Here is a 14,583-nt window from a genome sequence, read left to right on the forward strand (position 1 = left end):
AACCACAGTTAACTGAGTTCACATCTGCTATGTAATAGTTCTCAAACCATAATTTGGCTTGTCTAAATACCCACTTGTGGCTTATTTAATAAACCATGGTTAAACCAAACCTGGCTTATTGCAACTTGGGAATTGTTCTTTATATTTTTAAAGTGTGCGTTCCATCCCGATTGGAATGTAAATGTAAACTCCATTGTACAACATGTGGAAAGCCAAATGTACCTTTTTAACTCTCCACTGGGAGAAATAAGCCCAAGTGCCTCTGGATGGCCAAGGCTCCAGCAGAGCCCAAAACATCAGAACAGACATTGATGCAGTTAAATGGCGAGTGCTAATCCCCACTTAAAGCTAGATGGGGTAAGGCAATTAATGATTAGGGGGATATGAGGTACAGTGGTGGTGTGTGAGGACCATCTCCAACATATACAGTAACATTACACCTGCCGAAATTTTCTTATCCTAGGGGCAATCCATTACTGAAAGAGCTAATTGAAGCAAACATGGTTGCAAGGTTAAAAATGTTTTTGAGAGGTCTAACTCTCACACAGTAAAATAAATTTTTCTCGAATTCACAGTTCGCATTTCACAGGAAGGGAGAAGTGAGTCAAAAAAGATAAAAATTGAAAATAGCTCATAAAAGGCCCCTTCGGAACCCCCAAATTTGGCTAGTTCAACAGGAATTTATTGTGCAGGAAAGGCAAACAGAAAAGTAATTTCAAGATAGTGAGGGACTTGGAAGCTTTAATCAATCATTAAACTATTTTATATTTTATACTTTTATTAGCACAGTGTATTTTTTATACAGTAAAAGCTCATTTCACAGAAACAGAATCATTTAGAGAATTGAAAACACAGAACAGTACATGGAATAAAGAAAATAGCAAGGCTTAAGGAGCAGCTTTTCCACAACTCCTATATTCATAAAATGCTAAATAAAAGATATGGAGAATTTTTTAAATGGGGGGGGGGGAATAAAGGGCTCTGGAATAAGCTCAATACTATCTCAAATAAGCCTGCAGACTCCTGCAGATTTGAGTCCTTCAGAAAATTTCAGGATCAGAGCCTCTTTGATAAGGTTTTCAAGAAGAGTAAGAAGAGTAAAACTAGAGTAGGAGAGTCAACAGCCAAGCTGTTTTCTTCTTGCCTTAAAGAGATTTTGCTGTTTACTTGGGTTTTAGATGTGTATTTAATACTGCAAAATCTGTACATATGGGTAGTCCAGCAAAAGTCCAGCCTAGGAAAATAGGGTGATTGATGTTAAACAGTACAATTTTAGAGAAATGACTATAAAGTAGAGCTATGAAACATCTAATGGGCAGAACGGTTTCTGGGGTGAAAAAGAAGTAAATTCTTCTATCGTTGCTTTGAATTACTAGGCCAATTAAAATGCACTGAGCTGAAAATGAGAAGGATGTCGAAAACATTTTTTTAAAGATATTTGCATGGAAGCAAGAACAGAACAAAGTACTAAAATGTAAATCATTTTACAGAAATGACTGAAGTGTGGGGGGATGTGGATGAAACTGGAAAAAAAATCGTTTATTTTGGACGCTTGTGAGCAAACTCACGAAACTAAATCCTTAGTTGCTGGAACAGGTGTTGAACAAAATAAAACCAGAAAGCATGTTTCTGTGAAAAGACTGCTGGCTTTATCACCAGCATGGGCTATTAACTACTTATCATCCATTCTGTCCTTTGAAAGTAGAATGGAGATTTCATTTCAAAGCTTAGACCAAGATTCAAGATTATCTCATCTAATGTATGAACACTTTTAAACGGTTAACCATTTTGCTCCTTAATTTCAAGAGCTTTTGAAAAGTGGCATGTTTTTTGGTCTTTAGCTCTCTGAGACCCCATATTGCCAAAAAAAAAAAAAAAAAGCTCAAAATTGTTGGCCCTTCCTGCACTGGGGGCTGTTGAAATATCATGTGGCCTGGAGGTTGCACATTCTGCATTAAGTTATCACCATTGTTTAATTCTGGCTTACATTAAAAATATTGTCCTTTGTAAATCATAGTTTATATTTTAATGTGATGTGTGAATGTACTCTGTGATTATCCATTCTTAGTTCATTTTGAAATTGGGAACCGTAATCTAGTTACTTGAAGATCTTTCAATCATATTTGATTACAATTCATTCCACTTACTTAAACTGGCACATAATGAAGTCGGTATTAATTAATGATTATTCTTTCTCTCATTCATTGTCCAAGTAACACTCTGGAAGATTGATTGGTGTTTTAAAAAAAAGACTTGACTTTTCCACTAGCCTTAGATTAAACTGCTGAGTATCATATTTTCTGATGCATAATGTGTCATGGACTCAATACTAGGAAAGTGGATGGGATCAAAAATGGTACTAATGGAAGAGAATACATGTAGTTGAGGATTGAACTATGGAGTCTCTCTGAACTTGGTTGTTTTCTTGTTTGTTTCACTATGTAACTAACTAGATAATCTCATTAGTGAGTGCGGAGTTTGCTCCCTCTTTACATAGGATAGTTTGCTCTGCCAGTGTTGGTAGAGTTATGGTTTTCTTCTTGGCAGTTTCTTGATTAAGGTGTTATCTATTTTTTTAAAAGGTTTTTATTTTCCATTTATTCATACAAAATACAATTAAATTCCTAACCATTGGTACTGCCTGCCCATTCCCCCCAGGCTGCGTCCACCCTCTCTAATCCTTCCCCACTTCCCTCCTCTTTCTCTCCTCCCCTCCTACTCTCTTCTCCTCCCCTTCTCCTCTAACCATCCTACTTCCTCCCTACTCCTTCCTCCCCTCTCATCCCTCACACACACATGAACACAGCATAGGGGAAATGCCCAAGGGTTTACCCTGTCTATATTATCATTACCCACCCACCCACCCACTCTCAACCCTCCCCCCCTCGCTTCCCAGAGCAGAATACAGGGTTATTATTAAGAAAGTTAACAATAATAAAAAAGAAAAAAGAAAATAAAAGAGAAAAAAAAACATCATACTTAACCTTTAACTCCCCTTAAATTAAGTCATATAAACAAATCTCTGCAACAGTTACTATAAAATTTACTCATAAAATAAATGAAACTTTATAATCCCATATTTTTTCTGAATATAATCTATCCATCTTCTCCATACAATAATATATCTTTCTTGTGTATGATCCTTCAAATAAGCAGAAATTTTTGCCATTTCTGCAAAGTTAGAAACTTTAAATATCCATTCTTCTAAAGTAGGCAACGAGTCCTTCTTCCAATACGAGTCTACTAATAACCTTGCTGCAGTTAATAAATTCAACATTAAAGTAGTTTCTTTGTCATTTAAATCCACAAAGATACCCAATAAGAATAATTGAGGGGTGAACTTTATCTTCCTTTTAAAAATCTTTTGAATGTTCCACCAAGGTGTTATGTATTGATCTATTGATAATCTATTGATCTATTAATCGGCTAGTGGCACAGCGGTTAAACTGCAGTATTGCAGGCAAACTCTATTCACAACCTGGAGTTTGATCGTAACAGGGCTCAAAGTTGACTCAGCCTTCCACCGTTCCGAGATCAATAAAATGAGGACCTAGATTGTTGGAGGCAATATGCAAATAATTCTTACTTTGAAACTGTATTTTAAAATATCATGGGGCTGTAAATAAGCCTAAATACTATTGCTAATGCTATTGCTAAAACATGATATTGTGTACAAAAAGTGACTCTGGCATTTGGAGAGCCAATGGGAATGATGACTGATGAAAAAGATTTATTTTGAATACATGGTTTAAGCATAAATCTGTTCTTACATATACAGGCCAAGAAATTAATATAAATCTAGAAGCATGATTTATTTGTTATGATGATTGATTGGGTCTATTAATGAGAATTAAAGAATTGTTACATCATGCCATAGAAATGTACAGAATTGTATAAATAAAAGTCGCTTGGTGGGATGATCAAGTGAAAAACTGGATGAAAAAAAAGGTACATAAACTGATTGCTACAAAAGTGAGGAGAAAAGAATAACATACAAAATGCAAAAAATGTCAAATAGAGCAAAGAAGGATTAAAAATTAAGAGATGGAGAGAGTACAGGAGGATTTTAATGAAAAAATAGAAGAGGGCTAAACATCCTCTACTACAGCAGTCCTCAAACTTTATGGCTTGATGGCCCAGCTGGGTGGGGGTGGGGAGAGAGAGCATGCTGGTCTGCCATTCATACAAGTCGAGCTATCTGCATGTGTGTGGCCCAGTTCCACAGCCTGGTAGTGAGCGTGGGCCAGGGTTTGGGGACCCCTGCTCTAGTAGAATGCCTGAATCTGAGAAATAATGTATAAAATCTATAAATAATTGGAAGAGAAAGTGAACAATTAAACAACAATTGCTCCATTTTGGTAAGTAGTTAGTATTACATGCTTTCATTCAGTGTTGACATTTCAAATATTTATATTTTTTGAAGCTGATATCTGAAAAAAGGTGGATCTTTGTACCTTACTTACAGATCAGTATTGGAAAGTGACTCAACTATTCAATGATATGCAGAATTAAATAATATAACTATGGACGACTGTAATTTCATTCATTGAAATGTTTACTGTAGAACCCCATATATGTGTATATGTTTGTGAATGTATGCCCTATATGGCTTTGTTTCTATTTTAGGGTTCCCTTTTCTGATTTTATAATTTGGGGTATTCATTTTGTTTTATATATTTAGTTAAAATGATTTAATTTAAAAAGCAGGCAAAAAGAAACAACATTCTCTAATCACAGAGCAGAATATGATAATATATCTAGGATTATCTACAATCATTCTTTAAAATATCATTTCCAATGTACTACCATATCCATATGGAGCTCCAGATTTACTGTGTATAGTTATTATTACTCGAATTTTCTAGAAGATCTTCCAACTATTAATGGAAATCTAATCACATCTGGGATAATAAAAGAGAGCCACCAGCACATCTTAAAAGAAGCATATATGTATCAGTAGTTTAGGGGCATGAGAAGTCTAGATTCCAGTGAGACAGAAGTAATTGACTATGAGCCAGCGGTGTGCAGCAGCAGCCAAAAAAGCTAATACAATCCTGGGTTGTATAAATAGAGATATAGAATCAAGATCATGCGAAGTACTAGTATTGCTTTACAAAGCCCTAGTAAGACCACACCTGGAATACTGCAGCCAATTTTGGTCATCATAACACACACACAAAATGTTGAGTTTGGAAAAAATTCAGAGAAGAGCAACTAAAATGATCAAAGGCCTGGAGGCAAAAACATATGAAGAACAGCTGCGGAACTTGGGTTTTGCTAGCCTAAAGAAAAGAAGAAATAGGGGAGAAATGATAGCAGTGTTCCAGTATCTGAGGGGCTGCCATAAGGCAGAGGGGGTCAGGTTGTTTGCCAGAGCACCAGAGGGAAGGACGAGAAACAATGGCTGGAAAATGATCAAAGAGAGAAGCAACCTGGAATTAAGGATAAACTTCCTGACAGTGAAGACAATCAACCAGTGGAACAGCTTGCCCTCAGAAATCGTGGGCGCTCCATCACTGGAGATTTTTAAGAAGAGACTAAACAACCACCCTTCCAGCTCTATTCTATTCTTCTTAATTTATGTAAAAAGAGAAGTTGGAGTCAAGGAGCACATTTATCTTTTTCCACATATAGAAGGAAATAGTTAAAACACTGTCGGCACCTAAAAAAGGATTTGAGAAAAAGCATTCTTTGTCAGCTGAGGACTTCCTCAACTTTTCCTGTAATATATGCCTAGAAGATTATATTTTAGTCTTCAGGAATATTTTTTTCACAAGGTGAAATTCTGTGTCTTCACAGCATTTACTAAAGTGAGGGAAAAGTATGGAAAGTATTAAGTAAGTTGATGAGTAGCAACTGGTGTCAATTCTGTAACATTGGATGTTCCTGCTCTGACAACTGATGGAAATTGCAGCTATTTTTACTTTGCTTTTAACATGCTTTTTCTTCTGTTTAGAAACATGATGTTGAAAGAGGGATGGGGTGAATGCATAATAACAATGCAGCTCTGTGGGAAACTCAAGGACACAAACTGCTAACGTTTTGGCGGGCTGAGGAGCTGGGAAGAGAACCTGCCCTCCTGGCTAATTGGAGAATGTGATTTATGATTGCTTTGTGGAGGTGGGACTTGCCTTCTGTTACTTTGTATCTGGGGGAAGGGAATCTAGTTTTGGGTTCAAATATATAGTGCCGATACTTTGTTTCCCGAATAAAACATTCTTTGAGAAAGAATTCTTGCCTTGAAGTTCTTTTGATGGGTTTCATCTATCACAACCATGACATTAACCCCAAACTCCTTTCTTCCTTGACCACCTTGGGTCCAGTCACCTTCCCTAAATTGAGGGATAGGCTGACAAAGACTCTGGGAAGATCTTAGCATGGTGCAGGAAGAAGCACCTGTAACCAGCACCCCGGCCGTGACTGCTGCCTCAGTGGAGGGAGTGCAAGACATTGCACCAGTCCCTTTTCTTTTTTTAACTCCTTTCTTTTTATTATAATTATCTCCTTTTGAAGGATTTTTTGATTTTCTGGAGTTAATCTCTCTTTTTCTTTTGTTTAATTTTTGTAACTTTTAAGAAGGAGTAAAGATTTTTCTAAGATGGCTCCAAAGCGTTCAGTATCTTTTTGTTATAATGATCTCCTTTTGAAGGATTTTTTGAATTTTTTTGGACTTAATCTCTCTTTTTCTTTTGCTTAATTTTTGTAATTTTTAAGAAGGAGTAAAGATTTTTTTTAAGATGGCTCCAAAGCGTCCAGTAATTCCTACAGCTCCTAAGGTGGTTTCTTCTTCGGTGTTATCATCAGTGCAACAACCTAAATCAATAGCTTCACCCTCTTCCTTGGTACAGCCAATAATTGTGAAGGATTTGCAAGATATGATGGGAAATGTTATATCTCAAATTAGGGCAGAAATGAAAGAGATTTTAGAGGAAAATAATAAGATTTTGAGGCAAGAGATAGTTTTGGCTCTAAAAGGAGTTGCCTCTGTTCTTGAAAAGCTGAACTCTCGTGTAGAAGAGGTAGTCGAAAAAGTGGAATTGATGGAGGGAAAATTTGAAAGCATGGAAAAAGAAATGGAAAATGAGATTCTTATGCTTCAATATAGACAAATGGAATATACCTTAAGAATCAGAGGTTTGGGAGAGTCTGTGCAAGGAGATCTGAGAGAGATGGTTGCAAAGGACTTTGCTGTGATTTTGAATAAAGAAAAAGAGGAAATACTTAGTGAAATTGAAAAATTATTTAGAGTTAACTCTGTGGTGGCAGTGCAAAAGAATTTGCCAAGAGATGTGGTAATTTACTTTGGGAAAAGATCCCTGCGCAACGAAATTATACAAGCTTTTTATAAGAAGAGATTTCAAATTGCTTCACAAGATGTTATAATTCTAAAGGAGATCCCATCTAAAATTTTAAGAAGAAGAAAGGAGTTTGCTTTTTTAGCAGATGAACTTAAAAAGAGACGAATCTTGTTCAGATGGGATGTTCCGATTGGAATGGTGGTGAACTACCTGGGGATATGTTATAGACTTAATACTGTTTCTCAAGCAAAAGACTTTTATACTTCGGTCCTGGGGGTATGTTCATCGCCATTATTAAGTTTAAAGTTTTGGAAGAAAAGAAGGTAGAATTGCAGTCTGAAGAGCCTATACTTATGAAAATTGGGAAACCTCAGTTTGAGGGGCCTCAACAAGTTGAGATGGAGGAGCAGAGGATAACCTGTGCAACATATAACTGTAAAGAAAAGGAGCAACAGAAGAAGGTTAAGGAAGCCTCACAACTATTGGTTTCTGAATCTGCGGGAGAAGTAGGATTTATAAATTTTTTGGAGCAACCTTTAAGGGTAGAATTGCAGTCTGAAGAGCCTATATTAATGAAAAATGGGAAATCTCAGTTTGAGGGGCCTCAACAAGTCGAGATGAAGGAGCAGAGGACAACTCGTGCAACATATAATCGTAAAGAAAAAGAGCAACAGAAGAAGGAGTTTAAGGAAGCCTCACAAGTATTGGCTCCTGAGTCTGTGGGAGAAGCAGGATTTATAAACTTTTTGGAGCTACCTTTAAGGGCAGATTTCAAAGCACTTCTTTCGAGATTTATGGATAAGAGAGACTGACAAGGATGGAGATCGAATGAAAATTCTAGATAAGAAGTTTAAGTTTAAGTACTTAGTTTAAGTATTCAAAAGAGTACTGAGTCTGTGGGAGAAGCAAGATTTACAAACTTTTTGGAGTTAGCTTTAAGGGCAGTTTTCAAAGCACTTCTTTTGAGGTTTATGGACAAGAGAGACTGATAAGGAATGTGTTTATTGTGGATGGAATTTGTTATTGGTAAAGATTTAAATGTGTATAAGGGAATTTTAATGGTTTATGGACAAGAGAGCCTGATAAGGAATGTGTTTATTGTGGATGGAATTTGTTATTGGTAAAGATTTAAATGTGTATAAGGGAATTTTAATGGTTTATGGACTAATGTTTTAAGTAATGTTCAAATTTGTGTTTTGGAGGGAGTTTATAAAGAATGATGGATAATAATATAAGTATGATATGAAAATGTTCAGAGTATATTATAATGTGTTTAATGATTGGGGTTTCTTTATTATTATCATTATTATTATTTTTAAGAGAAGATAACTTGTTTAATTAAATGTACCTAAATTTCTTTAGGATTTATATGTCTTTTAAGTTTTTTTTTTATAGGAGAGAAGATTATGGAGATTGAATGAAAATCTTAGATAAGAAGTTTAAGTTTAAGTATTTAGTTTAAGTATTCAAAGAATATTTAGTTTTAATGGTATAATGAAGGTTTATATGTTTATTTTTGTGTTCTAGGATAAAGAAAGAGGGAGAGATTAGATTTTATATTGTAGGTATAGATATTCAAAGAAAGTAATGTTTAAATTTGTGTTTTGGAGGGAGTTTATACAGAATGATGGATAATAATATAAGTATGATACTAAAAATGTTTAGAGTATATTATAATGTGTTTAATGATTGCAATTATTATTTTTTAGAGAAGATAACCTATTTAATTTAATGTATTTAGATTTGTTTAGGATTTATATGTGTTTTAAGTTTTTCTTTTCTTTTTCTGAAAAATTTTAATTAAGCCTGTACTCAGCTCTGGGAAGGTTGGGGGAGGGTTTGGGAGGTTTGGGGAGGTGGGGGAGGGTATGGGAGGGTGGGGGGGTTTGGGGAGGGGATTTGTTTTGTAAAATTTAAAAAACTTTCAATAAAAAAAAAGACATTGCACCAGTGAAGAAGGAGACTTTAGAAGCCTTACAGCTGGGGACAAGACCAAAGACGCAAGAGGTGATCTGGTCATTGCAGTGGATCCTGCCCAGCGGAGACTCCAAACATTTCGAAGCAACCCTGCCAAAAACGAGCTCTTTGAAAGCCGACTTGCAGACAGGAGCCTCTAGAGAATCACGCTCCCCAGACCGTTGGGGGGCCAAGAGATTGGCAGCCACTGAGGACTCTGGAGAATGGAAGTACCTGTCTACAGTCTGCAGCCAATTGGTGGAGAAGTTAGTGGAGAGATTTGAGGGGCTAGAGGTGAGAAGCGGGGAGCAACTTTCCTACTCCTTGCATGCAAGTAAACACGATGACCGGTGAGGCTGACGCCAATTTGTGCCTAAGAGGAGCCAGCCCCACTGATGGAGTTTGAGCGGCTTCCCCCTCTTCAAAGCCACCAGCGTTAACCTCCAGCCTGGTGAGAAAGAAGAGTCCCGGCCACCACTTGGGACACGGCAGTCCGGGATGTTGCCGCTCCTCTAGGACTCCAGAGCACCGCTCACGACACAAGAGCCCCAGCTACAAGAGAAGCCCTGTTCAGCATCGATCATTGCAATCTCCTGACAGGCGCTGCCACCACAATAGTTTCCCGTAGAGGGACTACGATGACATCCCCAACAGACACCCTTGCTACCAAAGCCTGAGCCATCACTGGTACAGTCGAAGCCCAGATAGTCACAGATATCGTAGGAGCCCTGACCGTCGTTACTATCAGTCACACAGCCCTGAGCATCACCTTCAGCGCCACCCGAGCCTGAGGCCTGTGCAGAGAGAAGACCCAAATATGGACGTTCAACAAGATTTGATTCAACAGCTGCATGACCTGTTGGACAGGCAGCAACAGGTTGGGATGCCACAGCCACTGGGGGGGCCTGCAGCAATTGGAGATGCCACCGCCACTGGGAGATCAACAACCATTAGGAATGCAGCAGCCATGGAGGGGGGGCACAGCCCATGAATGCTCAGCAACTGCTGGGGGCCTGCAGCAATTGGGAATGCCGTAGCCACTGTTGGGAGGTCAACAACCATTGGGAGTGCAGCAGCCACTGCAGGGAGGCCAACAGCTGTTAGGAGTGCAGCAAAAATGGGGGGGGGCAGCAGCCCATGATGGCACCACCCCTTAAAGCAACTTTTTTTATAACAAATTTTATTGGTTTTTTAACTTTTACAACAGAATGCTCAAGATACACAGTGGTGGTTAGGTGATCAATCATCCAAAACCAAAATCATATAATAGCTCAAGTAAATACATTAAATGTTCCCTTTCTATTTCCCTCAAATAATATAACCTATTTAACATAATCCATTTCTACATTACATATCTATAAATCCTAATCCTGTTTTGAACTTTATTAATTCACAGTTACCATAGTCCAATTTAATCTTAGATAAACGTATTATCACTTTGGGCATCCCTTCTAAAATACTAATCCAGATATATTCTAATTCATAATCTCATAAATCATTGATTTTATCACAAATCTCTCTTATTTCTTCAGATAGCATTTAAATCTCATTCAAATAATTATCATGTCTAAAAAAGAGAACACACCTATTATTACACAAAACATTGTCTTACTAACTTAACACACTCAATTAGTTGTTAAAGCAATCCGAATTTCTAAAAACCTCTTTCATATTCTTATTCTCATTCCATCACAAAATAATTTTCATACAAATAAACATATTATTCCAAAAAATACATTCTTACTCTGTTTAACATATATATTCTAATCACAAATTTTCAACTCTAAATCTTAGTCCTTAAATCAATCCATATTTCTCAAAACCTTTTTAATCCATTACATGTAATTTTAATTTTCTCTTTTTAGTCTTATTCTGGCTTTCTTTTTATGCCACGCAGGTTTCCATAACAAAGCCTCTATTTCAGCAAATAGATCTCCTGTTATTGTTTGTAATGTCATTTGGGTCAGTAAAAGAACTCCCATCCTGTTTTTGACGCCTGACTCCTGTCTGCTGGATAAAACACTCGATTATGCCCAATTTTATAATTAGTAGATGATTATCAAAGTTGTCATAATTCTCCAACAGTTGTAATTTCAAGTCTGTTTCTGTTAGTTTTGCAATTGTAGATAGTTTAGTTACAATCATTTTCTGGTCATCCAAAGTCTCCATAGGTTGTATGTAAATTAATTCCTCTTCTATTGCTTTTTGGTCTGTAGAATGATCAAATAGAGTCTGAAGGTCAGTTTGTAAGTTCACAGTAGAATTTCTGTTTATTATTTCTGCAGTTCTCTCTCTTATTTGGGAACATATTTCCTCAGTAGCTTCATAAATTTTTTTCAGTATGAATTTACAGTTGAGTTGTAAATATGGTTTCTCCATTTCAGTAGTAACTAAATCCAATCCTGTTATCTTTTAGTGAAGGCTATATTCCAAAACATTTAGTCAGTATCCACCCCCACCAATAACAGCTGTTGGACCAAAGAAACAAAAAATAGTTGCAGTTTTAAATTTCTCCACAAGATGTCCTCAGTAAACTATGAAAGTCTCTTCCAGACACCAAGAATGAGATTAGCAAAGTCAAAAAGCTATGAAATCTCTTTTCTGCCTTCTCATAGAGTTGTTGTTGTTGTTGTTTTCAAACAATAAAGATTTATCCCTTTAAAAAATAAGTCCAAGACATAGGAAAACAATATTCTCCAGCTTAGAAGATATAATAATAATAATTATGATAAGGATTTTTCCAGGACCTCCAAGTAACCAAAAATAAAAATATTTGTTATGGAAAGCTCTTTTCCCCAGATAAACAAAGGCAGCTCTTTCAAAGCAGGGAAGTAATTCCAAAAGGCTTTTAACAGGAGAGTAGTTAGGCAAAAAGAGAGAGGAAAAAGTCTCACCAGGATCATCCACGATGGTTTCTTAACGCCTTAAAGCGACTTTTGATGGTGATCCAGAGAAGCTGATTTTCTTCCTCAATCAAGTATGATCCCACATGAATTGCAAAGCCAATTTCTACCCAGATCCAGCTGCCAAGGTTGACGTTGTCGCAGCTAATCTGGAAGGGGAAGCATCTGAGTGGCTAAAAAATCTGTGCCTGAACTGAGAAATCTCCATCTCTTCTTTCTTAGATTGAGGACCAGGTTTAAGGACCACTCCATAGCCCTCAAAGCAGAACAGCAGATTCACAAAATAAAGCAAGATGGTAGACCTGCACTGGAATATGTACAAGAGTTTTGCAAGATAGCAGGTCAGATTGAAAGGTGGCCTGAGCAATCCCTAGTGCATCACTTCAAGTAGAGGCTCGATGATCACCTTTCCCAGGCCTGCGTCTATCAAGTTGTCCCTGATCAATTGCAAGAGTGGTATCAGGTGGCAGTGAGATTGGGTCGAGCTTGCTCATTACAAGAAACCATCCCTTCCGACTTCCGGTGGCGACGGCCGCGCTGATGGTGGCTTTTTTCAGCCATCTCACGGCTTGGAACCTCTCTCCCCGGGCGAATGGGAGGAGGTGAGCTTTCCTCAGATAGTGGTAGAGCTCCCCAAGACCCCAAAGCTTTTTTTTGGGTGGTCGGAGGGTGAGAGCTCCCACAGAGTCTGAGGTGTCCTCCACATTCCAGGATGCCTTTGCCCTGATTTATCCAGGGCAAAGCTAGATGCTGCTTCCACATCTGCACTTAAAATGAACTTGTGAGTAAAATTTAAAGCAGACAGAGCTGACCAGGAGAGATTAAAATGGTGATTATTTCGAGACTTTAACTCTGGAAAAGAATTTATCTTTTCCTTTTTTTTAAATTAAGAGTGGTGAAAAATGGCACTGAGATGTTGATTCGTTGAGTGAAAGGACCGGAACTTCTATTTGATACAATGTAACAGATTTTGTATTTATATAAAATGCAAGAATTTTCTTTTTTCTTTTAAGGGGGCTTTTGTCTTTTTTCCTCCCCTTTTTTTTGGTATTTGTTGATTTTATAAGATTTTAGCAGACTTTTTAACAAGCGGTCTTAAAAATAAAATGGCTTCAAAGCGTCTCGGAGCTTCTATTGTTTCTAAAGCCTCGATCTTCCCGGTAATGCAGTCAGCCCAGCAAGTTAAATTACCACCACTTTCTCCATCGTTACCAGCATCTATACTTAAAGATTTACAGGATGCCTTGGGAAATAAGGCACGACAGATTAAAGAAGAGATGGAGGAATTTCTTGAAAATAAAATTAGGGAACTGAGAGAGGACATTGCATCTGTGTTTCAAAAGTTTGTTGGTGATATAGATCATCTGGATGATCGTATTGATGATGTTGTGGAAAATTTTGAAAAATTGGAATATCGAATTGATAAAGTAGAAAATAAGGCGGAAATAACACAGGATGAAATTACTATGTTACAATATAGAGACACGGAATTTGCTTTAAGAATAAGGGGAATGAAGGAAAACACGCAAGAGAATTTGAGACAAGTGGTGGTCAAAGATATAGCTTTCATTTTGGGGCTGAGCCTGAAGAAATACTAAGAGAGACGGAAAAAGTTTTTAGGGTTAATTCAAGGGTTGCGAGGCAGAGGAATTTGCCACGATATGTAGTTATTTATTTTTCTAGGAGATCACTTCGTAATGAAATTTTACAGGCTTTTTATAAGCGGAGATTTCAAACTGCAACTCAAGATGTTATAATTTTAAAAGAAATACCTTCAAAAATTCTTAGAAAAAGAAAGGATTTTGTGTTTTTGGCTGATAAGCTCAAAAAATGACAGGTTCGGTTCAGATGGGAGGTACCGGCTGGAATAGTGGTGAATTATGCGGGGATATATCATAGACTTAATACAATTTCAAAGGCGAAAGATTTTTACACTTCTGTTTTGAAGGCGGGCTCGCCATCATCTTTATGACCTGAGATTATAGAAGAAAAGTTGGAAGGGCAGCCGGTTGAAGGTGCTATGTTATTGGATTTAGTATAGGCTGAATCTCTGCAGCAGTCTCTTGAGACAGAAGATTTTTTAAAGAAACCGAGAATGACTCGTGCAGCCTATAGACGTAAAGTAAAAGAACAGTAGAAGGCGGATGTTGGAATAAAGAAAAGGAAATGATGAACTTTTGTAGTAGTTTTTTTTTTTGAGATAGAAGATGTTTTAAAGGAATAGTGAATGATTCATGTAATATGTAGATGTAAAGAAAAAGAACAATAAATGTTAGTTTAGCTGGTAGTTTGATTTAGTATGTTTTAAAGGAATAGTGAATGATTTGTGTAGTATGTAGATGTAAAGAAAAAGAATAATAGAAGGTGTTGATTTAGTGGAAAAGTTTAAATATTTGGGAGTATATATATTATAATATTTTTTATTT

This window comes from Crotalus tigris, unplaced genomic scaffold, assembly GCF_016545835.1.
Source record: "Crotalus tigris isolate CLP2741 ecotype Arizona unplaced genomic scaffold, ASM1654583v1 scf7180000024124.1850442, whole genome shotgun sequence".
Taxonomy (NCBI): Eukaryota; Metazoa; Chordata; class Lepidosauria; order Squamata; family Viperidae; genus Crotalus; species Crotalus tigris.